The sequence below is a fragment of the Cyprinus carpio genome, chromosome A13 (genome assembly GCF_018340385.1).
Source record: "Cyprinus carpio isolate SPL01 chromosome A13, ASM1834038v1, whole genome shotgun sequence".
NCBI lineage: Eukaryota > Metazoa > Chordata > Actinopteri > Cypriniformes > Cyprinidae > Cyprinus > Cyprinus carpio.
Genome location: NC_056584.1, coordinates 11,617,198 through 11,644,095, shown reverse-complemented (window position 1 = coordinate 11,644,095; position 26,898 = coordinate 11,617,198). Strand labels below are relative to the sequence as shown.

General features: G+C 36.5%; 1 long non-coding RNA gene across 1 annotated transcript; it reads left to right on the top strand.

Moving 5' to 3' along the window:
* Nucleotides 1–15,875: 15,875 nt before the first annotated feature.
* Nucleotides 15,876–24,113, top strand: LOC122147206. Its single transcript, XR_006161487.1, has 5 exons — nt 15,876–16,655; nt 19,784–19,820; nt 21,039–21,106; nt 22,421–22,484; nt 22,573–24,113. It is a non-coding gene; the product is annotated as an uncharacterized LOC122147206 (long non-coding RNA).
* Nucleotides 24,114–26,898: the final 2,785 nt, after the last annotated feature.

The following is a 26,898-nucleotide window of genomic DNA, read 5'->3' as shown; positions in this document are numbered from 1 at the left end:
TGTTTCGCTTTTCTATTGGTCTTCTTGGTGTCGTTGTAGGGTTGTCATGGCAGCCCTGCCAATCACTGTCAAGCGTGCCAATCATTAGCCAGTACGTAGAGGCTTTCACCACTTTGGCTGCACGCACGGGGGGTTATCAGGAACTCCAATCTCAACAGCACCCTCCCTCCCTTGACTCGCGTGAAGTCGTAGCAGCGTCTCGCCTATTTGTTGAATGGAATGAGCAATTAGTGGGTGGAATATTATTGTGATCTTAACGAGGCTCGTTAAAGTTAAGAAGATATGTAGGGAGAGAAGGCAGGGGTGGGGTCTCGGGATGACAGTCACGGACACGGGAATTTAAATGAAGCGCTAAAACGGAGTCTGCGACAGGATACACAGGCTATTTCATTCGTTAGCGCCTCGTATGAAGCTGGAGAAGATACGATGTTGCGCCGGCTCTCTTAACCTATAAATACAGTATGCGGTAAAAGCAAGTAGCCTTTTGAAATTTATATTTAATGTAATTTTGTTCGCTATGTATATAAAACGCCGAAAACTTCTGGATCGTTTTTTAACTTAGTTCGCATTTCGATACGAATTGACAGCTACTCTCATACAGAGACAACCGTTTTTAGTGGACGCGCACCTCTGTTGCTCCGCTGATGCTTTACTATGCTCAGAGACCAAACACTGGCCCATTGCCCATGCACATTGAGGAAAGCACGTGATCACAGATGCTTATTTTATCTTCTTTAAACAAACTTTACTCTATTTTTTTCAATTAGGCTACAGCTATATACTAATATTGTGCACGACTGCAAATCGTTAAAAATAGAAAGCCCGTTTCACGAGAAAGAAGGACATAATCTTTATGTCACGAGATTCAGCTTCCAATGGCGTGTTGGTTTGGGTTTCTTGGTCTGAATCAAAGAGTTTTAGCTGTATTAGCCTATATTTAGACAGTGCTTAGTTGGTGTCAAAATTTACGAGTCCAGGAGGCATAATGAGACGCAGCATCAAGACTTTCTCTAAGCTAATGCTGAAATAATTGAATGCATTTTCCAGAAATGTTCAGGGATTTAGAACCCTTTCAGATATTCAATTCCTTCTTTTCAAATTATTATTCATTCAAATAGGATAATACAATTTATTTGTATGATTTTTTATTTATTTATTTCCTACTCTGCTTACTTTATCATTAGCCACCTTTAAAGATTTACTAAATGTATGCAAGCTCGTGTGTGCTTATAGCAAAATGAGGGGCGGGATAGAGATCTTAATAGATGTATTGGGTCATGTTGTGTCACCAGGATCAAATCTGTTTGTTCTTCTGTCACAGAAAACTTAAGTGAAGTAATTCCAAGAGGCACTTGAAGTGGTTCCTTTGGAAAGATTTTTGGACTGGAAATAACCTGTTATTTCATTGTTGACCGTATTTTAAAATCATTTGTTCAAGCTATTTTACATTTAGAAAAGCTCTTTATTCTGGCATACGATAAAGGCCTTGCTCTCTAACATGCTTAAAATAATTACATTTTGGAGACGATGATTTGCATCTTTCTGATTAAAACAGAAAAAAAACGTGGCAAGTTGTGCAAATTCACTTTGTTTAACATAGCCTTTGTTTTCGTTAAGCAAGTCATTAGCATCCCCAAATAAGTTCATTCACCTGGTTTAATCGTCTGTTTATCCCCTAGCTTTCATTGCTCTGTTCTGTGCCAAAATCAGCAGGAGGCAAGGTCCTCAATACCGATGAACGTTTAGCTCCGTCTTTGTTTATTTACTGACGAGGACTATGAAATAAGAATGCAATAGACATTGGATTATTTCGCAGAACATAATATTATTTAAGCATGTGTTTCTTTAATAGTTTCAGTATTTTTGATTGAAGTGACATCAGGGGTTTGAAACTTAACACGTAATTTCGGCGTTCACTGTCTCTCTGAGAGCCATAGCTTAAATAAAGATAGGCTAAGTGTCGTCAGCATGCCAGAGATCAAGAAGAGCTCGGTCGTATATGAGAAGGTAAGCAAACCATTTCTTTGCTCTCTATTCAAACTTACTCTCACTTCTTATCACACGAAAATGTGTCCTCCCATACCCTCACCGATGTTGGCAACTATACGGTTAACATGCATGAGTAATTTTGTGCATTGTGTGGTGAGTCAGGGACTTGCAAGTGTTTGAGTAGGAAAGGGCACGGGACAATGTCTTCTCCGGTTAAAGGTTTTATTTCATTTAAAACATTAATTCTGTTTTTATTTTTTAATTTATTTTTTTTTACATCCACTTAGGTCTTTACACATTGCCAAACAGGAAATCGATCTCCAGGTGACGGCTGCAGAAACATAGTCCTATCAAGAGACCTCTTCTCGGAAGCAGTGTGGTTTGAGACTTTCTGTTTTTCTCTTTTCTTAAACTAACTAATGGGTTGTAAAACTTGACGTAGTTCCATTGATTTTGATTCATTGCTTACTCTCTTTTCCTTTTATGTCACGTCTCTTTCGTCTGCGTTTTGCGCTATTTTCCCCGATTTCATCCAGTTATAAATTATATATGCTGATGTAGGCTGTTTTCTGGTGCTATACTGCAACAGTACCATCCAAAATGCACTTGATTTAAATGTGGCTATGAGGTCTGTGTTGCTTTCATAAAAGTGGACATCTTTGCATCATGTGAGTTTGAATCATTTTACTTTTTAAAATTGCTAATTGTTCCGAGAGACTCACCAGAGAGTTGGTCAAGTTCTTAAGAGTGTTTTGGGCTTCGTAAAAGACACCAAGATGCATATTATAAAGCAAAGGCAGTAGAATAATCAGAAAACATCGCTCAGTACCACTCAGAGCCATGCATATTTTCAGATTCTCGCTTGTGAAGTTGTCATCCTCTGCCGGGACGTTGCTCTCCACTCCGTGAATCAAGCGAGACAAGTGCAGCTTGCAGCGTTGTGGGGCCGTCGTAACGGGGCGCAAATGCCCCTTTCTATTTGCTCTGCTCAGGGTCTTAACCTCGCTGTATTTTGAATCTGCTTGGCTTGTTAAATGTAGGTAGCACAATGGATGCGTTTTATTACTTCTGCCTATATGATGTCACACCTAATTATGTAGGTAGGCAAGATACCATTCAGAATAAAGTCTATATATATATATATATATATATATATATATATATATATATATATATATATATATATATATATATATATATATAAGTTTACAGTGACAAATGTTTGATATGTGTTATTTGAAAAATTTGGTCATTTTATAATTTTGTTATATGCCGATCATCGAACTCACTTTATGAATTTCACTATGAATAACTGACTTGAGCATTATTTATTAATATTTTAAATAATTTATGTGCATTGGATATAGTATTATTTATTTAGTTATTAGTTATGAGCTCCTGCAACCTTAATGATAATGCAGGAGGGGGAGGAAAACAGGAGGCGAAATGCAAGCACCATTTTCAACAGAAATGCCCCCCTCCACCCCTCCCCCTCCCTTTTTTTGTGTGGTCTCATTAAGTGGGCATCCTGCTAGGTCTGCGGAGTTATACGAGAGCTGTCCAATCACTGCATTTGCACGGCTTGTTAGCGACATTTAATGAGGGTTCTCTGCGAACCAAGTGAATGGTGCTTCAATGTTAGATTTACCTTGTGTCAACTCGTTACTTCTAATGAAGCCATTGGAGGTTTCGCTTGTGAATGGAGCCGGACGCCTGGAACCACAGGCCCTCTTTCTTCCGGTTTCTCTTAGAGCTTTGGCTTGGCCCAAATCCATAGTGTGTGGTGTGGGTGGTGAGGACGTGCACTGTATTTTGGCGAGTCGGGTGGAGTAACGGGGATATTCATATAGCTATGTTGTATAAATTATATTGTGCGTTAATTGATTATGTTGATTTTAGGACCTTATTTAGGATCAACATCCCTTACACTTGGAGTGATAATCTCTTCTAGTAGCCTAGCCTATTATCCTCGCGATAAATGTAGGCCTACAACCACAAATACACTACTACACACAAGACACTTCTTTAAGATTAACCACCACAATCTATATTTCCACTGATTTGTCATTTAGATTTTTTGTTCAAGTGTTGCACTGTGCAACAAGACCTTTAATCTTGATGCAAATGTTATGTTATATGTATGAGTATCTAAAACGGACTGGAGTATAATCAGTTACTCGACTAATAATTTAAATAAAAGCAATGATGATTATAAAGAATGTGTACAGTATGACGACTGTATGGATGAATATATTTTTGTATCAGCCTGAATCTATTCTAGACAATCTGCTGTTTTATATATATATATATATATATATATATATATATATATATATATATATATATATATATATATATATATATATAAAAGCTCGTCTACTTTTGGTATACTTTAGGTAGCCTACTGATGTGAGGCATTTAACCCTAATCAGATATTATATGTATAAAGTGTTTGATTTTACAGTGACCGACATTAACAAAATAAAATTAATATACTAAGTAAAAAAAAAATACTATACTAATAACACCATAATTACACAAATTAAGGTGAAAATAAATACTGTATTATTAAGGACTGTCTTTTGGTTCAATTTTAGATTCATTCAAGGTCTGATATGAGACTTGATTTTATCGAAATAATTAAAAAAAAGGTTTAAAATATGAGAGAAGCATGTAGGCTACGTCGATTTAATATTCTATAATAATAATAATAATAATAATGATTAAAAAAAAATGTACATCCTGTTGTCATTTACTCAGGTAGGGTTGTTTTGTCAATCTTGATCAGGTGCAAAGTGACACGATATAACTATTGAGGCTGCTGTCATAACGACCCGGGGCAACCCGACAACAATTCACAAACGCTGGCAATCTGTCACTTTGCACCTACGAGGAGTTTTCTATTAGATGTTTTAAATTGGCAAGAAAGTGAAACACGGATCTGCGCCTAGAAAGACAAACCAAACTGGAGCAAATCGTCAACATGCAAATTATTAGCGCCTCAGTTGAGCTACTGCTGAAAGGGCAGACCCATTCATGAATTTTGCTCAGTCTCTTTGTCCATTCTCCCTTAGTCATTCATGCTATATTATGATTCATTTAAGGGATGTTAGAACAATGAAACTCAGATAGGCTAGGTGGGACATTTGAAGATTTTCACTTTTTCAGTACTATTTCAGTAGTTTTAGAATTTGTGTGGCTGATTGATTTGTGGATTAGGACTTTTTCCACGCTTTAAAATGCCCTCCAACATATTATCACTGTACTTTGGATATATCGATGCTTATCCAAAATATACATTCGAGGGCGGAACTTTCAAAAATGTATACGCCTACTACATTCCTTGTCATAATAATACACTAGGTACATAACATTTTGATAAAATACAATGATAAAGATTGCATTTCCATAGTTTGTTTGTTTGTTTTATTATTATTCGGCTTGTTCACATTTAAGCGAATTTCAGTGGACACAGTGCCTAATAATGCAAAATGGAACCTGGCTTTGCCTACACTGTCTAAACTGGTGTGTTTAACATAAGCCTTTTCCTCGTCCTTCATTTGACAGGGAGTCAAGTGACTGAAAAATTACACGAGTGAAACCAGCATATTTAAACGGGAGAAGCCCTGCTATTGTAGCTTGACGTGTTTTGTTCCTGTTATCGAGAATGACAGTGATTGTTGCTCGAGAATGATAATTAATAATTGCATTTGGACAAGAGACATTTGCATGTTTTAGTTTATGCTTTGGTATTTGATTGATATGTTTAATAAGGGTGTTGGTTCTTAAATTCTGTGGGACCAAAAATTATTCAGACACTTTGACCGGACCATGTTTTGCTTAAGAGTTATCTGTTTAGTACACAGTTTAGTTTTTATCATATTTTATTACCATTTTCTAAACTATAGCGAATAAACTGTGATAATGTGTGAAATGTTGAAGGTGTCTGAATAAATTATGGTTTGACTGTATATTGCCATGTATTTGATCATTGTATCATTACAACTGTTACATCATCGATGCATGCAGGCTTGTTAAACAATAAATCTAAAAACATTGACTTAGTGTGTCTGCGTGACCTGTGCTGACCTACAAAAGCTCTCATTTGTAAAGGTTACCAGGAAGTCCTTTGGTAAACATGTTATATTAAAAGTGCGTATCTCTAATATCAATTTACAGTTATTCCAACTCACTTGAGAAAAAAGTTCATCAAAGGTCATCACGCAGAAGTTTAAGACTTATGGATGACATGTGAATGCAACCAATGCAAATTATTCATCACTGACTGGTCATTGTCTAAATCTTGCCCTGCCCAAGCTGGGACAATTCCTTGATATTTATTATAAAACGTTTTACTTTTCATTTAATTTTAGCAGTTGAAATATGAACTACTTACCTTGACTGCAGTTTAAGTCAAGGAGGTGAATACTGAGCTTTTTAGGCCTACTTATGATTTCTTGGCAGTGACTGAAAGTGTAGCATCTAGAACTTGTTATTCGTGGGTGAAAAGCATCTGTCGAATAGGATTTCTGTCTAAAGAAGAGTTTGACCACAGAGATCAATGGAGGACGTCCGGTTTGCTACAGAAGATGCAATACACTATATCGCTGTGACAGGTACAAGGAGCTACTTTGAGGAGACGCGCCAAACATCAACAGGTAGATCTAGACTCTAACGAAAACCTAAAGGCAAAAAAATTAAAATAAATAAAAGACCTCCAAGTGCTGCTGGATAAAGTAGAGGGTTACGGTGGGTTGGGTGGGGGTAGGGGTTATTGTATTATGCATACAATAAGAGTGTGAACCACCGAGCACGTTGTTCTACGTATTGTAAAATAACTTAGATCAAGGAAAAATGTCAACTTTCTTGATCACATATATTGCAGAACATATGTTATTAACTGATATTTAGGAAGTTGCAAAGAACTCTGACGTTTTGGACTGTTCCTCACGAAAGCCGGACGTATTTTTACTCTTGACATTTTCCACATAATAGAAGACTATTGATATAGACGGATCAACGAGGAAGATCATTTACTTTTAAAATTTAGATTACTTACAACATTCTGCAAAATTGCCATTGTATTTCACTTAATGCTATTTGAAGAGGTTTTGTAAAATTGCACAATTTAGTTGTGTTTGTCATTAAACTCTGTTTCACGCCTATAAATGGAACCTTTATAGCCTATATGTACGCTATTGTCTAACCAAAAAATGTATCTTCACAAAAGTTGCACATTTATGTAAACAGAATTAATTTGGCTAATTGTAGAATTTACGTGAATGAATATGAAGGAAAGCTTGTAAGAAGGCTTCAGCAGGTGTTTATCTGTCTAATCAGTGTCTTATTTGTAAGACTGGTGTCTTCAATTCACAATGAATAATTTCCTTTGGAATACTGTCCATGGCACCTAATGATGATGTTTCCCTCTTGTTTAGATAGCAACACATTCAGAGGTTATGGTTATTAGAGTTGACTAGGAAAAACTCCACAACAAATGCAATTAGAGGCATATCTAGCTACGGAAACATAGCGCCTGTTTAAAGTACTTATTCACTTGTTGTACACTTTTTTTTCTCTTTTACTGCTTTTTTTCTTCTTCTTCTTCTTTTTTTCAAATTAACGCAAGTGCATTTTTTTTTTTAGATCACTTAACTTAATTATTAGGAGATACTCGAGCAGATGTCAAAACGTCTTAAAAATGTTTATGAGTGAATGATTGAGACCAGTACGTGATGCATTATCCCTTGGCTAAATGAAAGATTAATGACTGACAGCTGTAACCTGTAGCCTAGCCTGCCCTCGGTCTTTCAGTAGCTGCGATGGTCATCACATCCACCGCTGAAGCATCGTCACAGACTTTGTTATTGATTTATGACCTGTGATTCCCTGATAGGGACTGAGATATACAAAGGGAGAACGAAACCCCATCTAAATAATTCTCTAAGGTTTTGAATTTTATGGGTAGTCTCTTTTGCCGAAATAACAGCAACCACCTATAAGTATAAATTTAATTATTATTTAGTTTAGGCCTTTTTGCAAGGGTTCTCAGATTGTGAGACAAATATAATGCGCGCGCAATCAGACAAGGTGAATCTAAAGGCAAAATGTCGCGCAGAGGTAATGGGAAGTTATTGGGAGGTTGTCCTACCATATTGTCCTGCAGGTCTGTGGTTCACGGCGGGGTTAAAGAAACTGTTGATATCTTTGTTTGCTCTCTCCGCAAATCCCTTTCCTTCCTAAAAGAGGATGTGTCCTGCCCAGCAGCGCTGCGCTCACCGCCGGCTCGCACCCCTGTTTGTTTTTATAGGTTTACAACATTGATCAAAACAGGAACACAACTAATATTGCGACGTCATAAACTGCATGGTTTGGTCTTGTCTTTATGAAAGCAAACACTCTCGAACTAAAGTGAATTCATTGTCTTTGGCTATTTTTGTCTGCATTAACCCAGAAAAGCCTTTTGCCTGTTTCCGAGTAACCTGCTATTGTGCGAAAAATATATTTGCCTCGTCTCCCCAGTATGTTACTTAATTTATCAATAACCCTTTAATATGAAAGTAAATGTGTTTTAAAACGTGGATTTGGTTGTGATAATGTATGATAATGGACAGCATTTAAAGCAATGCTGTGATCTTATGGGTGATTGTGTACTTCTGAATGAATAAAACAACGCAAAAAAAAAAAAAAAAAAGTCTATTGTTGTGTTGGCCCAAATCCGGCCCACATCTGGTCCACGTGAAATCCATGCGGGCCAGATGTTGGCCGGATCTGAGCCGACACTTGTTGCTGTCTGGGATGTTGATATAAAGACTGACTTTTAATTTCGTAAAGTATATTTCATGATCTTTGAAATTATGGCATATGATGAGTTGCATACATGTTCTCATTTCCTTACTCAGTAAAAAAAAAAAAAAAAAAAAAAAACATTCTCTACATTTTACTGACATATCTATGTCGTCTTTGAATGTTATGGTTCATAACACTGAGAAGCTCACAGTACTTGACCCATAAGAACAATAACATTGTTTGTCAGACTGTCACTACTCGGATGACTGAGCTGTGTGTGAGTGTGAGAGTGTATGTGGGTACGACTGTGAGTCTATGAGATAAAGAGACAGAAGAGGAGGGAAAAATATTGTTATGTCCTCTGTATTCCAGAACACGACTTGAGGGTCTTGGCACTTTTTCGTTTTTTTTTTTTGTTTGTTTCTCTCTCTCTGTGTTTGTGTTTGCATGTGTTGATATTGCATCCATTAGCCTCATTAGATCTGTTTAGCAGCAGAGCATCACAAACAAGTTGAACATGATTAGAGCTCACATCTCTCTCACTCTCTCTCTTTTCCACTTTTCCATTCCTCATCTCTCTCTATCAGGTGATGTAACATGTAACACAACCTGAAAATCCTAATACTGTTGTGCAACTTATGTTATACTATTGTGCAACTTATGCAAATCCTTTTTATAAAGAACACTTTGGGATAATACTGGAGGGAGTATTTTATTTAATTAAAATTGTATTATTATTATTATTTTTTTTTTTTTAGAAAAAAAGTGATACTTTTATTCCACAGGGACACATTAAATGTATCAAAACATAATTAAATACATTTATATTGTTACAGAAGATTTTTATTTTAAATAAATACTGTTCTTCAAACTTTGTTGATCAAAGAAGATTAGAATATGATTGTTTTTGACATAATTTTTGATCAAACACACGCAGCCTTGGTGTAAAATACTTCTTTCAAAAACATTAAAAATCTTACTGACCCCAAACCTATAGTGTATATATATATGGTCCAGTCTAAATGACCTGTCACTACCTACCTAGGTCATAGTGTCCCTTAGAAACCCTGTTAAGGTCCCAGATTACTTGTTTATTGCAAAATTGTAAAAGAGGATGAAAAAGCATATGACAATGACATTTTATTAATAGTGGTTATTTTGGATTTTTCAGTGTGAGGTAACTTTTCACACTTCTCCTTAATAGAATAGATCTTTCTGAATAAAATATAGTGAAACATTAAATCATGCCCATGACACTGCCCATAACATTCATGCCCATGACACTGAAATTCTGTGACTATAACCTGAGCTGTAAATAAATGAGGCTGGAATGTGCTACATGACTCCACTGGACAAATGTGAACAATAACAAAATGTAGTGCTGTGTAATCCTGTATCTAAAGTATAAATCCTAAATGAAATTCCATAAAAGGATTAGTAGAGTGTCACAGAGGAGCCGGTTAAGAGTACCAAAGGTAATTTGTAACCTTAGCAACTACTGGAAATGGGGATTATCACAGCCATGTGGGCCGCCTTTGTGGATTGGGCCAGAATGAGGTTGCCCAGGCTACAACCCGGATTCCTAAATCATCATAAAGACCCACAGACAGATTTAAAAATGTGTCTGTGTTATGTAGTGGAATTAATTCTAGATACTAACAAACCTTGTTATTTTCAAAATAATCTTTATTGACTTATTTATTTATTTATTTTTAAATGGCAAATAAATTGTACAGTTTAAATTTTGAGTGCTGATATATGTTGTCTATAAATTAAGGAAGATATGTACCAGGCTGATAAACATTTTTTTTTTAAAATACTAACGGCAACCCTTTTCTTCTTGCTGCCACCTTTTAAAAATGAAATGACACAGAATGACATCTGTTGTATTGCTGAACGTTCTTAAAACCAAAGCTGATCTATTAGTAATTGGATTTTTCTGGGTTTTACCAAGCTGTTGTCCAAAGCTTCAGTTCAAAGCAAGAAACTCACAGTCTAACATTTAATCGTGGAGGCATTATCCAGCAAGTTTAACCACTTTCTTGTTGGGACTTCTCAAATGTCTTATTGCTTAATCATGTGGAAGTGACAACAGCCAAACCCTCTCTATCTCTCTCCCTTTTCTCACTCTCTCTGTCTTTCTATTTTGATTTCTTTGTAAGTTTGGGGAAGCTATTAAAGCAACAGTAAAAGGCTTCACAAATGACATTTGCTGACATTCAAGGAAGTGCATTTATCAGCCAAGTACAGTTCACCTTGGTGAATGAAATCCATTTGTGCCAGTGTCTGGCTGGTGGCCTCTCTTTCTCTCATTTGCTCTTTCTTTCTCTCTCTCTTTCTCTCTCTAAATTGATGCCCAGCGAATGGGGAAATGGCAAGGTGGCGCACGGTGCGGCAGCTGCTCTCAAATGTCACGCTGGAAAATCTTTAATGGGCTAAGTGTAGCCTTTCTGGGCCCAACTTGTCAGGTAATCAGAAATCTCTGTGACTCCTCTCCCTCCTCTATCCTCTTCCCACATTTCCAAGCTCCCCAGGGCCACATCCCAACATTAATTACACGTTATTCTGTTCGGAACTCCACCGCCGTGAAACAGATAGACTGCTTTTAAAAGTCAAGACACTGGAGAAAAAATCCGGTCTTCACTGCTTGGTTATACATTTATTATCTACAGGAAAGCTTATCGTATTCTTCACTTGTTTCAAAGAATTGTGCCATAACTGTGAAGGAACAAGGACAAGAGGACAGTATTTCTTAAACTCATATATGTACTTACTGCAGCACTGTGCACACTACACATTATACATCTTCTATAGTAGACAATACAATTCTTGAGCAAGGATTTCTGATTTAATGACAAATTGTATTTTTAATTGCAGTTTGCCTGACTTTATATTTGTAGCTTGTCAATTTGAATCTGTTATGTGATTTATGACTGTATAAACACTGGATACAAACAATAAACAGGAGTATGTTTAACATTATTATTGTTGATGTGATCTTTATGAGAATATTTATCAATACTTTCATAAAAGAGAATGTTTTCACAAAGTACAAGACACCATTTAAACCCCATCTAGTTAATTTTGCGTTTTGGCCCACCTACAATCAAAATTGTTTAGCTTTTCATGTTTTGAGTATGACTGTGTGACATTTCTTGTTGAATGAAGCAAATATAGTCTACATCTAATGTAATGTCATTTTTTAAAATGTTTCTCTTTAAATAATAAAAGTATACCTTTAATTTCTTCCCCATATGTCCACTAAAATGCCTCTACTCCAGGTCTATATAGCTGGACATTGTGATGGTGTAAACAAAATTAGCCTAGCATTAGCATGATATTAGCATATACACTAGTGTTGTATGAAGGTGATAAAAATGCTAATGCAGGAGCAGTCACCACTCTTCAGAATGCTTTGTCTTGCTCAACAGCCAGGTCAGGACAGGCACTGTACAAACACATTAAGTCACTGTTGAAAGAGCTACAGAGAAGTGAAGTGGCTTGCCATTGCTGAGCCACCAAACCACCAGCCCCATTCAGAGTTAATAACTTATTGTGAAGAAATCTTGCAGCACTGATGAATGATAATATATATATATATATATATATATATATATATATATATATATATATAGATATATATATATATATATATAAATGTATGTAAGAGGACGAAATAGGACATGTTGGAGTACATGATTTTTTAACTTCATATTCCAACCAGTTGTGAACTCACTTTAGCTTTTTAACTGTTCAATTCTTAACTGTAGTAGGCAAAACTGTGCTGTGCATTTTCAAGTTTCTTAGATAGTCTCTCCATTGAAGACCAGAACATGTAATCGTGAGGACATAGCATGGAAACAGAGGCTTCTGAATGAAGCTGACCTTTTGTGCCAGAAAGCATTCCACAGTAATAACTCTATTTCCTGCACATTCAGATACAATACGGCTGATTAAGTTTCTTCTAAAGGCCATCTGGGTGTTGGTCCTGGAGCTGTGAGTCTTATTCTCAACCTCAAGGTGGTGCTGATGGGGAGAAAGGTGGAACTGTATTGTGAGTACTGTAAATATGCACAATAGAAGAGGGAGTACAAGATTTTGAGAGTGCAGACACACATATAATGTATTGCTGGAGAGATTTTTTATAGTGACTTGATGTCAGAGATGCACAGCAAAACACAGACGCACACAGGCTGAGGGATCAAAAAGTGAAAAGATTGTTGTCAGTTTCACGACGGCTGTGTAACACACACCCACACAAAAGTCACAGAGGGAGTGGACGTGCTATTTGCATACGTACAAGCTACTCTCAGCAGTGGATGTCCACACATCTCCACTGGCACCCTGTCTGAAAAGTGCTTTCCCATGTTGAAAAAAAAAATGATTTTTTTTTTACTTTCAACAAACTCCCTTGACAAAGAGCTACTGCTGACAGAGCACTGTGTCTGATAATCTCTAGCTGTTATGATATCATGCCATGAAAATAAACTGCCATGGAGTCACTGCCTTATCAGTGCACACCCCTAAATAAACCATGTGTCTGGGACAAAGCACAATCTACATTACAGAACAGTGTAATCATTGTGCATTATCATTGCGGTTAACTCTGTGCTACTTTTGAATGTTTTTTTTTAATCACAACTAATTAATTTAATACCACACAAAAGCACCAGGCCTGCAAAGAGAGTGGAGAACAGCAGCGAGATAAGATTTGTATGAAATAATTTGCGTTAATAGTGTCAGTGACTGTAGCACTTCACTGCCATCAAGGCTGCCTTGCTTTAAACGAGAGGACATGCAGTAATCATTATTCTTTCATTTTACTTCAAGGAGCACATAATTAATTCTTCATCCTAAGCTTGGAGGGGAAAAGCGGAATTCATTTATAGCCATGCAAGATCATGTGAAATCCCCTACTGTGGTCTGATGATGTAGGGCAGCAGGGCTGTGCTGTTGCCATCCTTCCTTTCCAAAGCAGATGCTGCAACAGCATCATTATGTGATTATCATTATCATATCTTTTCATTTTATGAGTACTTCATGCGGCCAAAAAAAATAAAAAAATTGTCATCTGTTAATGCATTGGCTATAGGGCACGAATAATTAGGAATATTTAACAAATAAACTGCATGATGCAGACATGTCATGTATTGTTTATCATATATATATGCAAGGCTGCATTTATTTGATAAAAAAAAGTAAACATACAAATTTAAATAGTTAAATATTAATACAATTTAAAGGAACAGTTTTTTTATTTTAATGTAGCCTACATTAAAATGTAAATTTTAACGATCCTTCAAAAATCATTCTAACATGCTGATTTCGTGCTCAGTTTTCATCAATTATTGTTGGTGCTCAGTTAAATAGTAGTTATTATCAATGTTGAAGAATGCAGAATTCTTTAATAAACAAAAAATCTTTCGAAAAAGAACAACATTTATTTTAAATAGAAATCTTTTATAAATGTCTTTACTGTCACTTTTGATCAATTTAGTGTGTATTTGCTTAATAAAAGTATTTCCTTCTTTTTTATTTTCTTTTTTATATCTAACTTTACTGCAAACAGCAAAAATGTTTTCAACATTGATTAAAAATAGGAAATATTTCTTGAGAAGCAAATCATCATATTAGAATGAGTTCTGAAGGATCATGTGACACTTTATATTGGAATAATGGCTCATGAAAATTCAGCTTTGCCATCACAGGAATAAATGTAAAATATTTACATTTCAAAATATATTAAAATCGAAAGCAGTTCTTTTATATTTAACTGTATTTTGTTCAAATAAATGCAGCCTTGGTAAGGAAAAAAAAAAAAGAGAGACAGCAAGTGTCGGAAACTACCACATTAGAAAGTCCCGTACTGGGATATCCTGTCTTTCTCACGCATGACTGATAGGCTGCAGATAAATTATAGTTTAGAGACAGTGATAAGAATGAATGCTTTCAGTTATACAACACCAAGATCAAAGGTTTATCAGGGTAATAGTCAGTACAAATCTTCATTTTTGCCTTGAAAGATAAAGAGGATGAAGATGCAGGTGTTTAAAAAACACTAAATCTGCTGGCGATTTTGTTACACATCAGATAACTTCTGAATCCATAGGAGAACAGTTTACTAACCCCTACAATGTTAAATATGCAAAATGCATGTCAATTACGAGCAAAAATTACATTTGAAAATCTTCTTTTATGACACGGAAGAACGCTTTGTGCTTAATCTGACTTGGAATGCGAGGTGTTAGAAATGACAACACACACACACACACAATGGAATCACACATAAGTCCCAGGGCATATTAACCACACAGTTTCCTGCGAGAGCTGTCAATCTGAATCACAAACCAAGTCCAGACGAGTGTGTGCATGTGTGTGTTTACAAAAGTTGATCTGAACCTGTGCACAAATTTAAGTTCCAAGTGTGTAAGGGTTTCATCTATGTTTTTGACACACACAGGTGCCCTGAATTGAAGAAATTAGAGAAGACTTGTGTTTGTGTGTGCGTATGCACCCTAAATAAGAAGCCAACATGCCTGGGCAAAGTAACTGGCTGTTCTGCTTTTAGCATCTCTGAATGCACAAAGGCCAAGGATTGAGTTTCATCTGTCTCCAGTTTACACAGACACTAATGAGCAGGCATGAAATTGGCCTCTGCGATTACCTTTTAAACCCACAGCCTGTTGGAGCAAGGCCTGAGGGCCTGCCTGGAGCCTGACTGCCATCGAACTTCATCACAGGGAGACATTATTAATACGAATGATAATCTGACAACCTGACATTTTAGTTAAGATCAACAAGAAGGTTAAAGAATCAGCTTTAAAGCCCTCTGTAACATGATAAACATTTCTATCGGCATGTAACCAGCACATAACATCACTGCTATAATTTTCTCCTCTAATGATGGTTATGTCGGAGAGCGCTCATTGATGCCCGCGGGCCGATTGTGTAAATGAAACAGAAAACATACAAATTGCATTGTCAATTCAAATTTAAGCAGGTAATGCAGCCCATTCATTGCATTGGCCCGCGGTAGCTACCTCTAGTTATCTGTGACAGAAGGACACGTCGTCGGCTCTCCCATCTAATCGAGTAGGCTACACCAGAAAGGAGACGCGCTACGACATGACAAATTCATCGTCTCTGCCTGATAAATCACTGGGCTGTTTTAATTTTCGTAGGAAAGAGGCCGTGTCGAAGGCCAGTTGCTGTTCTAATTAAACTGAGACAACTCAGAATTAGCGTGCTCGTCACCGGCGGTCTCCGCGGCGGCTGTCATCGCCCGCATCGCGCATCTTCAGACTATTTGAAAATCAATTATCTCAACAAACCAGCTGTAAGGAAGTCGATGGTATTTATTTATTTACCTATTTATTTCCATTATTTAATGCCGTTCTTAAACAATACACAATCTCATTTTCATGTTCTCTTAACCTCCATGACTATTCTACATGAATTCACCCAGCTCACCTCCGTCATCGCCCCTGTCTGCAGATTGTGGTGGAGAAACCTCACCGGCTCTTTTCATTTATTTATTACATGCAAATCAAAGCACTCTTGGAGGTGCTCTCCCGTTTTGCATAAATATTGATGGGTACGGTGCAGCCTGCGTGTTTGTTTGTGCCGGGGGGAGGGCGCTGAAGGGGGTGTGGGCTGCTCATTGCACCGTCAGATTGACCTAGCCTAAGAACCCGCTGCACATTTTGATGACATCCTTTTTTGTCACCTCTCTTGCAGGGTAGATGACAGGCCAGGGATGAGCTTCAAACAGTGGCATGTATATGTGTATGTATGTAACAGGCCTGTGGAGTGTTTGTGTGTCAAGGACGTTAGCGGGGTGGACAGCTGATGGACACCAGCGTGGAGGAGATGTGATAGTGAGTTGATGCAATGTCACTCGCACTTAGATCTAACCTGAACGCACCCTCCCTCTCTTTCCCAGTCCGTCCCGTGCCTGGGTTCCTCCCTCAACTGCTTCCTCCCTATCACACTCCATTCCACACCCCCTGCTATATCTCTGTCTCTCCCGATGTTCGTTCCTAGCCTTGCTTTCCTTAAGCCCTTCGCAGAGGATCAGGTCGCAGGCGTGAAGGGGGGAGCCAGAGAGCGCTTTATCAGCAAGGCTGCTTGATGGGGTTGTCAGCCGTGAGTCAAGAAGGGTCACCGTGGTGACAGGAGGTGTCACTTCCCTGCATCGCCGCCTTTTGTGCCACCAGCTGCAGTCTTGAGCACGCTTTTCACAGACCTGACTGGAGCTGTGCGCACAACATGTGTGTGTGCAGCGTGTGATCGAGACACTACTGCTTTTTTCATTTATTCTTCTGTCAGTGAAGTGAGGCTCTGCTGTGAAGTTGGTGTGCATAGCAATAGTGTTTTGTGTTTTCTACAATTCTTGTTATTCATTGAGACGAAGGTTACAGTACCGTACATACATGCATATACGCATTTGTAGAAAGCATTTCTTTTATATATTGACTAATTGACAAGATCATATGCATTCTTTAGCCTGCAGTCAGGCCAAAGGCGATGGCAACAAGCCTTTTCAGAAAATGCTGGATATATAGCAGAATGAAGTATAAGGCTGAGTTACTGTGAGCTTTTAGTTTACATTTCTGTTTTTCTAAATTCATCAGATTAGTTTTGTTTTCTTTAGTGTAGTTTTTGGTTTTTCTCAGAGTTTTTACTAGGAAAAACAAATTTATATAAAAAACAAAAACTAAATCCAAAATTAAATAATACACATAAATATATATATATATATTTGTAAACAATTAAAAAACATTAAAATACATTTAGCTTCAGTTATTTCCACAACATGAAAATATATTTAGCTTCAGTTATTTCCAGCTGTGTTATTTATTTATTTATTTATTCATTCATTTTCAGTTTACAAACATGTTTTTATTTTGTTTTCGTGCTCATGTTTTTTTACAAGGATAACAGAAAATAAAATTTACTCACCTTAATGTTGTTTCAAATCTGTATGACTTTCTTTCCTATGTGAAACACAAAATAAGTGGAATAAATTTAAATATTATTTATTTGAATTGGCTTATAAATTGAATGTATCATTTTAAATATAGCTACATTAAAATATTTTACCCATTAACTCTTAACTGTCACTGTCCCACCTGTGGGATGCTTGGCACTCTTTTATTTTGTTGTCCTTTTTCTCTATCAAATATTTTAGTAATCATCATAACATATATATCGTTTGAAAGCTTAGAAGCCTAATATTCATCCTCTGAAAACCATTTTGAAATCGGACATTGCATTAACATGGAAATGGTACTTTAAAATCTTTTGGCAGTCTCCTCCCCCTTAGCAGGAGGTGTCAAGTGTCATATTACAAAATGCATTATGGTTTTTTACAATTACAACTTTTTATTATCTTGACATAAAACATATAATTGGAAAGGTCTGAGTCTCAGGATTCCATATTTGGTGTATGGAACATATAATAGTAATATCGATAGAGAAATCTAGACATTTGTGACAGGAAACTGCATCAAAAAAATTCACTGGAGTTTTGATGGCACCCGGTGGCTGTTTGTGATATAACCCCCTAAATAAAATCTCACAGGAACCTCATTTTTTTCATATCAACTTCAAATTTGGAACATAACTTATTTAGACATAAAGCTTTACTTTTTTAGCAATTTTAAAGTAAAATCTGTTATGTAAAATATTTACAGTTGACAGTTAAGGGGTTAACACCATTATGTATTATTGTATTTCTGATTGTTTTGATATTTTGATGTATGTTTTATGTATGTTTGATGATGATGTACAGCACACGTCAACTTGTTTTTATTACTACAAATAAAATGATTGATTGAGTATTGTTTTGGACCCCTCTGACTTTCATTGTACAGATAAAAACAGAAACATTCCTCAGAATAACTTCTTTTGTGCCCTGCAGAAGTAAGAAAGTCATTTGGAAAGACATGAGGATGAGTAAATGATGACAACATTTTTATTTTTGGTTAAACTTTCCCTTTAACAATACTGGTGTAAGGTGCACTTTGAGTTTATGTGTACAGTGCTGTTGCAGCGGTGTCCATTGTGCATTCTTAGTACAGTAGTGTAATATTAAGTAAAGGTGTTCTATCATTCAGCCTCAGGCTAGGGGCTCACAGGAAATCAAAAAGCAGAGCAGAAGGAAAATGGGGTCAAATTGCCTTTCAGCCGGCGTAATCTTCAAATCGTTGGGAAATTACCTCAGGAGTGAGCGCTAGCAATTTGTTTCTATTCTGAGTAGTGGGATGAGAAGGCCACTTGAATTACTTAATTTCAGAATTTGACGAACACACAGATATGCCATGCACCATGTGTGCTCAGCACCACTGAAAGGGAGTTGTTTACATGCAAAAAGAGAATGGGAGCTGCAATCGATGGCCAGGCCATTACAGTATATGCTTAAATGTGGCAGAAACGTTTTAACAATTTGCCAGAGTCCAGATTCGGCAGAAGGAATTATTTGATCAATATCATTGCTGGCTAATAGACAAGAGTAAATTATATGATCAATGCCGCTGCCCTGTGTGTGCAGGACAGTGATATACCTTTGTACACCATTTTGTGCTTGTGCGTGCTTGTGCATGTATGTGGCCAGTGCTTGTATTATTTCTTAATGTACCTCTCTAGGCATATTGTGTCTGTATCTTGATGTTGTGATTTCTATGACTACATTCCATAACCATCTATCTATCTATCTATCTATCTATCTATCTATCTATCTATCTATCTATCTATCTATCTATCTATCTATCTATCTATCTATCTATCTTTACAATTGTTTTACCTGTATTTTGACTTTTCAAATTTTGAATTCATTGCTTTGTGTTTTAGGGTTTTTAATTTTTTTTTCTTTTCTTTTTTAGTTTATAGTTTGTCATTTAGGTATATTTTTCCATATATTTGTATTATTTTGGACTCCACTGACTTTCACTTTACAAACAAAAACAGAAACATTCTTCAAAATATATCCTTTTGTGCTCCACAGAAGTAAGAAAGTCGCACAGGTTTGGAAAGACATTAGGGTGAGTAAATGATGACAGAATTTTTATTTTTATTTTCATTGAAACTATATAATTTTCATCCTCTTAACTATATAAATGCCTCATTTATTAATTCATTAATTGCCATTTACTGTACAGGCCATGTTGCACTGAATTTGTTCACAGGTTAAACTTCGATATTGCATTTTCTTTATTTCCATTACTACATTCAGTAACAATGAATTCGTCATCTTAACTTTAAATATTAAGCTCTGTACAAACTTGAGAAATGTTATGATGGTGTGTTAACTTTCCCCTGATCTAAAATGATATGCATTTACGTGTCTCGCCCGTGGTTAGATACACAGGAGTATGTTTAGTGATCTGAGATGACATGTTAGGGACCTAGAATTTGCCAAAACAAACGCGGTGATGCAACTCTGTCTGAAGTGTGCGCGGCGCTTCGAGACATCACTCTCTGGCAATGAGTGATCCTGTTTTGCTCTGTCTTCAGGACAGAGGGAACGCTGAGGTCTTTTCCTTAGATGACATCATTGATTCTTTCTTTCTTTCCTTCTTTTTTGAGTAACATTATTTATTTATTTATTTGATTGTTCACTTCTCATATCCATCACATGACAAAGCATGGTGTGCTTACTAATGCTAAGCAAGTGAGACGAGAGAGAGAGGAGGGAGGGTGTGAGTGGGAGAGAGACACAAAGAGAGCTTGTCATACTTGCTTAAGGATGAAATATTAAGTGTGCAGCCAGGTTGTAATTTTCTCCAGCAAGTGCAGAAAGGGTTTGGGGGAGGAATCACACCATGACTTTCCCTTTTATTCTCCAAGCTGAATATTACTATTTAAACAGCATTATTTTAATTACAGGTGCAATAAAACCAGAGCTGTTTAAAATCTGGTGTTCTACTTCTAATACACAGAATAATAAATCGATAAACACTGTGCTGCTCTGTCTAAACAGAGGACGTTTGACATTTACCTGCAAAGTGAGTTGCACTTTATAGAAATCTTTATCAAAATCTAAATAATAGTAATGTGCAATTAATTTTAAAACTTCAGGTAAACAATGTAATCAACCATCAGCCATTTATTTCATTTTATGATAAATGTCAATATATTTCTGCAATTTAGACAAACTCTTGAATTAATGTGTTTCGTGCAGTGTGCTCTATTGCTTACTGAACTCAGTATCTGTGTGTGCTTGCATGTGTGTGTGCATGATATTCTACCTTTCCTGGCAGGAGCGTGTGTGGAACTTTTTCCTGATGTGATACAGAGGGACTGGTGAGGATTTCATCTCGCTTTTACTGTAAGTCATCTAACTGTCTGTGTCTCTCTCACTGTCGTGGGAATATACCCTTTTCTGACCCCCTTTCTTCATCCTCAAAACAAACACACACATACATTAATTTTTCTGTCATATTGGGGACTTTCTACTTCTATTATTTTTATACTGAGGTAATAACTATTTACATCTTCATATTTGTGAGAACATTCATGACAACATGAGCACATACAAACAAATACACCCAAGCTGTCAGACAGTACAACAGGACGAACCTCTCTAAACCACGCTTAATTATTTCTGCACATATTAGAAATCAATAAAATCTCTACACTTACTTTATCACAGGGCAATTATGTGATTTTTGTCTTTTTTGTCATAATTTGTGTAATAAATTATATAAATCATTTTCACACAATAAATATCAAATTGATTTGTGTTTGCTTCAGACTTTGCTTTGATCATTTTAAACATAATAATTAATATTTTTAAAGATGGATTTTCATGTTTTAACACTGAAAGTCTGGGTCTGGGACAAAGCTAAGACAACAAAATGTATGCATAATAAACAATAATACATTTCCAAAACAATTTTAATGCACCTTTTATATAACAAACATATCTTTAAAAATTTAAATATTTCTCAGTTTTACACTTTCCATATAATCTTCTGGTAAATTACAGTTGATATAAAACAATTACAAAACTTAACAATTACTTAGAAAAGTTCGCTTTCCTTTCAAGATCTTTCATAGATTTATGGTACTGAAATAATGTTACAATGTATGACACATTGTAGTGATTACAAGAAAGTAATTTAATAAAAGAGATGTTAATGATATTAAGAAACTACTGAGCATGATAAAATACACCAAAATGTACCAAATTCTCACTAAATATATAAAAGGTGACCCGACTTGCTCAAGACTTTGCAGTTTCTTGACATTTAAGAAATACAACACAGCTAAAGCTAGGTGTGTTTCAGACATGTTTTGTAAGGTGTGATTTATGAGATTACGCATTGGCCTGATTTCTGTGTATGCCATGCAAATGATCCCTGACTGTAGAGACTTGTTTCATGATGATGATGATTGTAAGACAATCAAACATGATCCTTTCTTTGTAATCTTGTTTTAGGGTAGATTCATCAAAATGAGTTTGTGTCTTATTCAATCCAGGAGCAATGCTGTCATAAGTTCATGACACATCGTATGATATTGCTTTAGAGCTCCTTTGTGTGCAATGAATGTCTGTAGATGTATAACAAAATAAATTATAGTAAAATATTGCAGTTCATTTCTCAGGTCAAGCTGTATGTTGCGAAATGTTTGTGTGCAGGATCTCCAAAGGGGACTGTAGAGGAGTGAGCCGGGGTGATGGAAGAGTTAACAGGGTTAAGGAGGTTATCCTCATCCACCAGTGTGTGTGTGTGTGTGTGTGTGTGGTTCAGCTCAGCACCACTGATTAAATCAACTTCATTTCTCATTCAGTGGAGAGCTATAGTATATCCTCATCCATCAGTGAGGCTGATAATCACAACACAGGATAGAGAATGAAGACGGGACATCTGTACATTAGAATGAAATTAATCACACATATGAGTTTTTTTTTTTTTGTGGAATCATGGGAATTCAAGCATTATAATCACTTGATTTTCCCAACACAGCTCACCTACCAATAAACAAAATTGATGAGCGATGGTTTAAATTAATCTCTGAACGATATTGTGTGATGCAAATAGAGAGGACTTAAATGCATAATACAGACTTTGCTACGTGTGAATATGGAAAGTGTTATAAAAGAGGTGAGAGTAAGAGGAAAGTCTTATCGTCCCTCAATCTTTCCCTCTATTTTCTTTCCCCCATTCTCTTCTTCTGTCTTCAGTGCTGATGAAATATCGCTATTGTTTATGCTGAAGATTAGAATGAAATTGGGCTGAAACTGGTTGTTCTGAGGAGATGGAGATAAGGCAGAGGATTTGTATGGGGCCGTGTGTGGGACCCTCTTATCGGGGCCCCTGCCACAGGCACCATATAAAGTTGTTCATGCTAATTAGCCCAGGCAGAAGCCCAGCCCTCACTATGATGGCAATTCAGCGAGGCCCCCACACTAACACTCATAAATACGCATCCTGTTCATTATCATGACTTTTATCCTTTTTCCTTACCAAGACAAGATAAGAAATTTAATTACAAAAATTTACATTTCACAGCAAGAAGTCTGGATAAACAAATAGTTTTTATCAGTGCCGTTTTTAAAAGAGAGCGCCTGACACTTCTTTGACCAAGACATTCCACAGCTTAATGCACATTCACCCAAAACGGAGAATAAGAAATAATGTTTGCTTGGGTCTTTGAAGAAGAATGATTCATTTGATGACACAGTATTTGCAACACATGAATTGATTAAACGTCTTCAGATGATTTCTCTGTTGCCATGAGACGCAGGTGTTGTTTCTTAGTCTCAGAGTAACAGTACAGTCTAGTTTATTAACACTTTCACCTTGACACATCCTGCCTTATGTGAGCACCCACTAGAGCCTTCTGACCTTTACAGGAAAATGGAGTGGTTTTCAATATGTGCAGACCCCAAGGACTCCTATTTGTGCTTTTAAATTACATGTATTAGGCATTTTACACATTTCCAGACTTTTGTATGTGTATGTGTGTGTTATCGTGAGTGCTTTTGGATAGACCATCCATTACGGCAATATGCAACTTCTGGTAACTGCAAGAAATGTGGATGTGAAGCATCTAGTTCTTTTATTAGTATGCTGTATATATTAAAAAAGAATGGAGGACAGAGTATAATATTTGGTAAATCTATCTAACAGATAGGCTCTTTCTGCTTCCTGACCACCAAGTGTTTATAAGTATGCTTCTTTATCTACCTTTTGTTAGTAGGTCAGATGTTAATTGTTATACCAATTAGCTCCTCTTCTGCTATTCCAGTGCTGTGCTATGCAGTTCCAACTGCTAAGCTTAGTATATATTTGTGTCATAATTTGTGTAAACATTTATGTAACTCTTTTTTGTACAATAAATAATGAAATAGTTAATGTTTGTGTCATTTATGCTTTAGACATGTAATTATTATTTTCTAATTAATTTTCATATTTTAAGGTAAAAGTGTGTCTGGGACAAGGGCAAACAATCCATTTTTTACGTAAGGCATTTAAAAAATTGTAAATATGATGAAGGTATGGAAAAAAGTTTACAAGATATATGATCTTCATATATATTTTTTAACATATACACTACCATTTAATAGTTTGGGGTCGATATGTTTTTTTTTATGTTTTTGAAAGAAGTCTCATGTTCACCAGTAAAACAGTAATATTTTTAAATATTATTTTAATTTTAAATGTTATTTTTATTATGTATTCCTGTGATGGCAGTCCTGAATCTTAAGTAGCCATCGCTAAAGTCTTCAATGTCTTCACACAGTTTTTCAGAAATCACTTAAATGGGTTGTTCTGGTACTCAAGAAACATTCTTTTTTTTCAGGAACACATTTCTTCGAGGATACATTGATGAACAGAAAATTCAAAAGAATCGTTTTTTTTTTAAAAAAAAACAAGGAAAAAATCTTTACTGTCACTTTTGATCAACGGAATGTGTCCTTGATGAATAAAAGTATTAATTTCTTTTCAAAAATCATAATGACCCCAAACTTTTGAGTGGCACATTGCAAGAAATATCGAGAAAGGACGACAGGGTGTGATATTTGTTAATTCTGACAGTCAGACAAAAGAGGCTCTTTTCTACTTCCTTTTCAGGTTCTTATCTTTAGTGTGCTTCTTTATCTACCTGGTATTAACAAGTCAGTCCACAGTGCATTACAGTGAGTCAGATGTTAATTTATACACCAATTAGCATGCTATTAACTCCTCTTCTGATATGCTAATGCTGTGCTAACTGGCTATGCTAACAAATCCCAGATGCAAGCATGCTATACTGCTCGGCAGGTCCAACCCAAAGTGTCTGTGTATTTGCAGTGTGATGTGTATGAGATTTAATGGAATGTGGTGCTTTTTTAGAATTCTTGCTTTAAAACCTCTCTTTCATCAGCTGACCACATAGTAGTATGATTGGAATACCCACACAAACACATTCATTCAGGTAGCAGGTAATTAAATTAGCACACTTAGCTGAAGGTTAGTGCTCACACAAAAACAGTTGATTCCATACTGCGCAAATCTTCTGGTGTCTTTCAAGAGGGATAAAATACATTTATACATCTACTTATAAAGGTGTCTTAATGTCTGAAGAAGGCAAGTCACCTTGAACCGCAGCAAGTAATGCTAATGCATTTGGACAATAGAACACACTCTGCATTCAAAGGGCTGGAGTGTATTGTGCCTTGCTTGTACCACTTTCTGAAAACAGCGGACAGATGTAAGACACCAAGCAAATGAGTTTTTGTGTTTTCGAGAGAAATAAAGAGAGAGAATGAGAACTGAAGGTTGTGAGAGAGTTTTTGCACAGGCTTTATGCATAATTGTAGTCCGATGTTTTTCTAGCCAGTGACCCTGTGCACAAGCATTTTTAAAATCTCAAGGTAAACCAACAGAGGAAATCAAACAGAAGAGACAAATCTTTGTTCACTTTTCTTTATAGAGAGAAACTTCCTTCATGGTTTCTATTCCCACTGGTAAAAAAGCAAAAAGCAATTAAATTACGAACACTAAAAATAAAGGAAAAAGTCCTAGAAAAAATACATAGGCCAAAGAATTTAAGAATTTTTCCTTGAACCTGCAAAACTTAGGTTTAAGCTCTCATTATCTTCACGTCAACATCTGACACAGTGGGCATAAGTGTATATGTGTGGGTGGATGGATGGGTTTGGGTGCTTGTGTTCACAACATTGGTTTCCTTCCAAGAAGGACACAGTGTTCTTCCGCCGTACTGTGATGTGTAGCAGTATCTTTGTGTAAATGCATCTGACAGCCATTGCTAATTAGGCTGGAATGTTTTGGCCAGGTTTGTTAATCCCCTCATGCCAAACCAAAAATTACCCAGCTGCCCTGAGCAGGATCACCTCTAGATGATATGAGCAGGGCTTTCTCTGATCAACAGTAACCGTTTTTTTTTCATAGACATGGTGTCAGGATGTCATTGGGTCTGCTTAGACACACACACACACACACACACTGATTCTCTGATCAAACGAAGATTAGAAAATGCCGCACCAAGTCAGAGACACATTTTAAAAGGACTGGAGTGAGTTTTTAATGATAGGCTACTGATGCTCCACTACATCATCGCTCCACAGAGACAAGCACACACTAAATCTGAGCTTCAAAATTGGCCTCTAGGTTTACATGGAGGATGTCAACATTTAAGTGCCCTGGCTGCTATCATTCAATATTCAGAGCAAATTCCCTTAGGCAAAATCCTGCTACTTAATGGATGGAACCGTTCAGTGCATTTACAGGAATGATGGAATAATATGACGTTCATTAAGTGAATGTACAGGTGAAGCTGTCTATGAGTCCCTTGGTGGTTCCCGGTTCGCTGAAGACCTTGTATAACAATGCAGATGAAAATGGCTTCTGCTAGGTACCGTTTATCAGTTTGCATTCCACACTACACCAATATTCTGCTCAATATGCAATTTTTCTGCAATATTTATTCAGTTTTGCTTTTGTCCATCTGGGAAAAGGCACGGATGTGGCAACCGATCCCACTTCTTTCCCCCCTCACCTTAGCTCTAATGGAAGTTTCATGTACTGAGAGACACTGATCAGAGTGGCCAATGGATTCACTGGTAGGAGACGTTGAATAAGAGGGTGAGGCCAAATGAAGAAGGGCTGA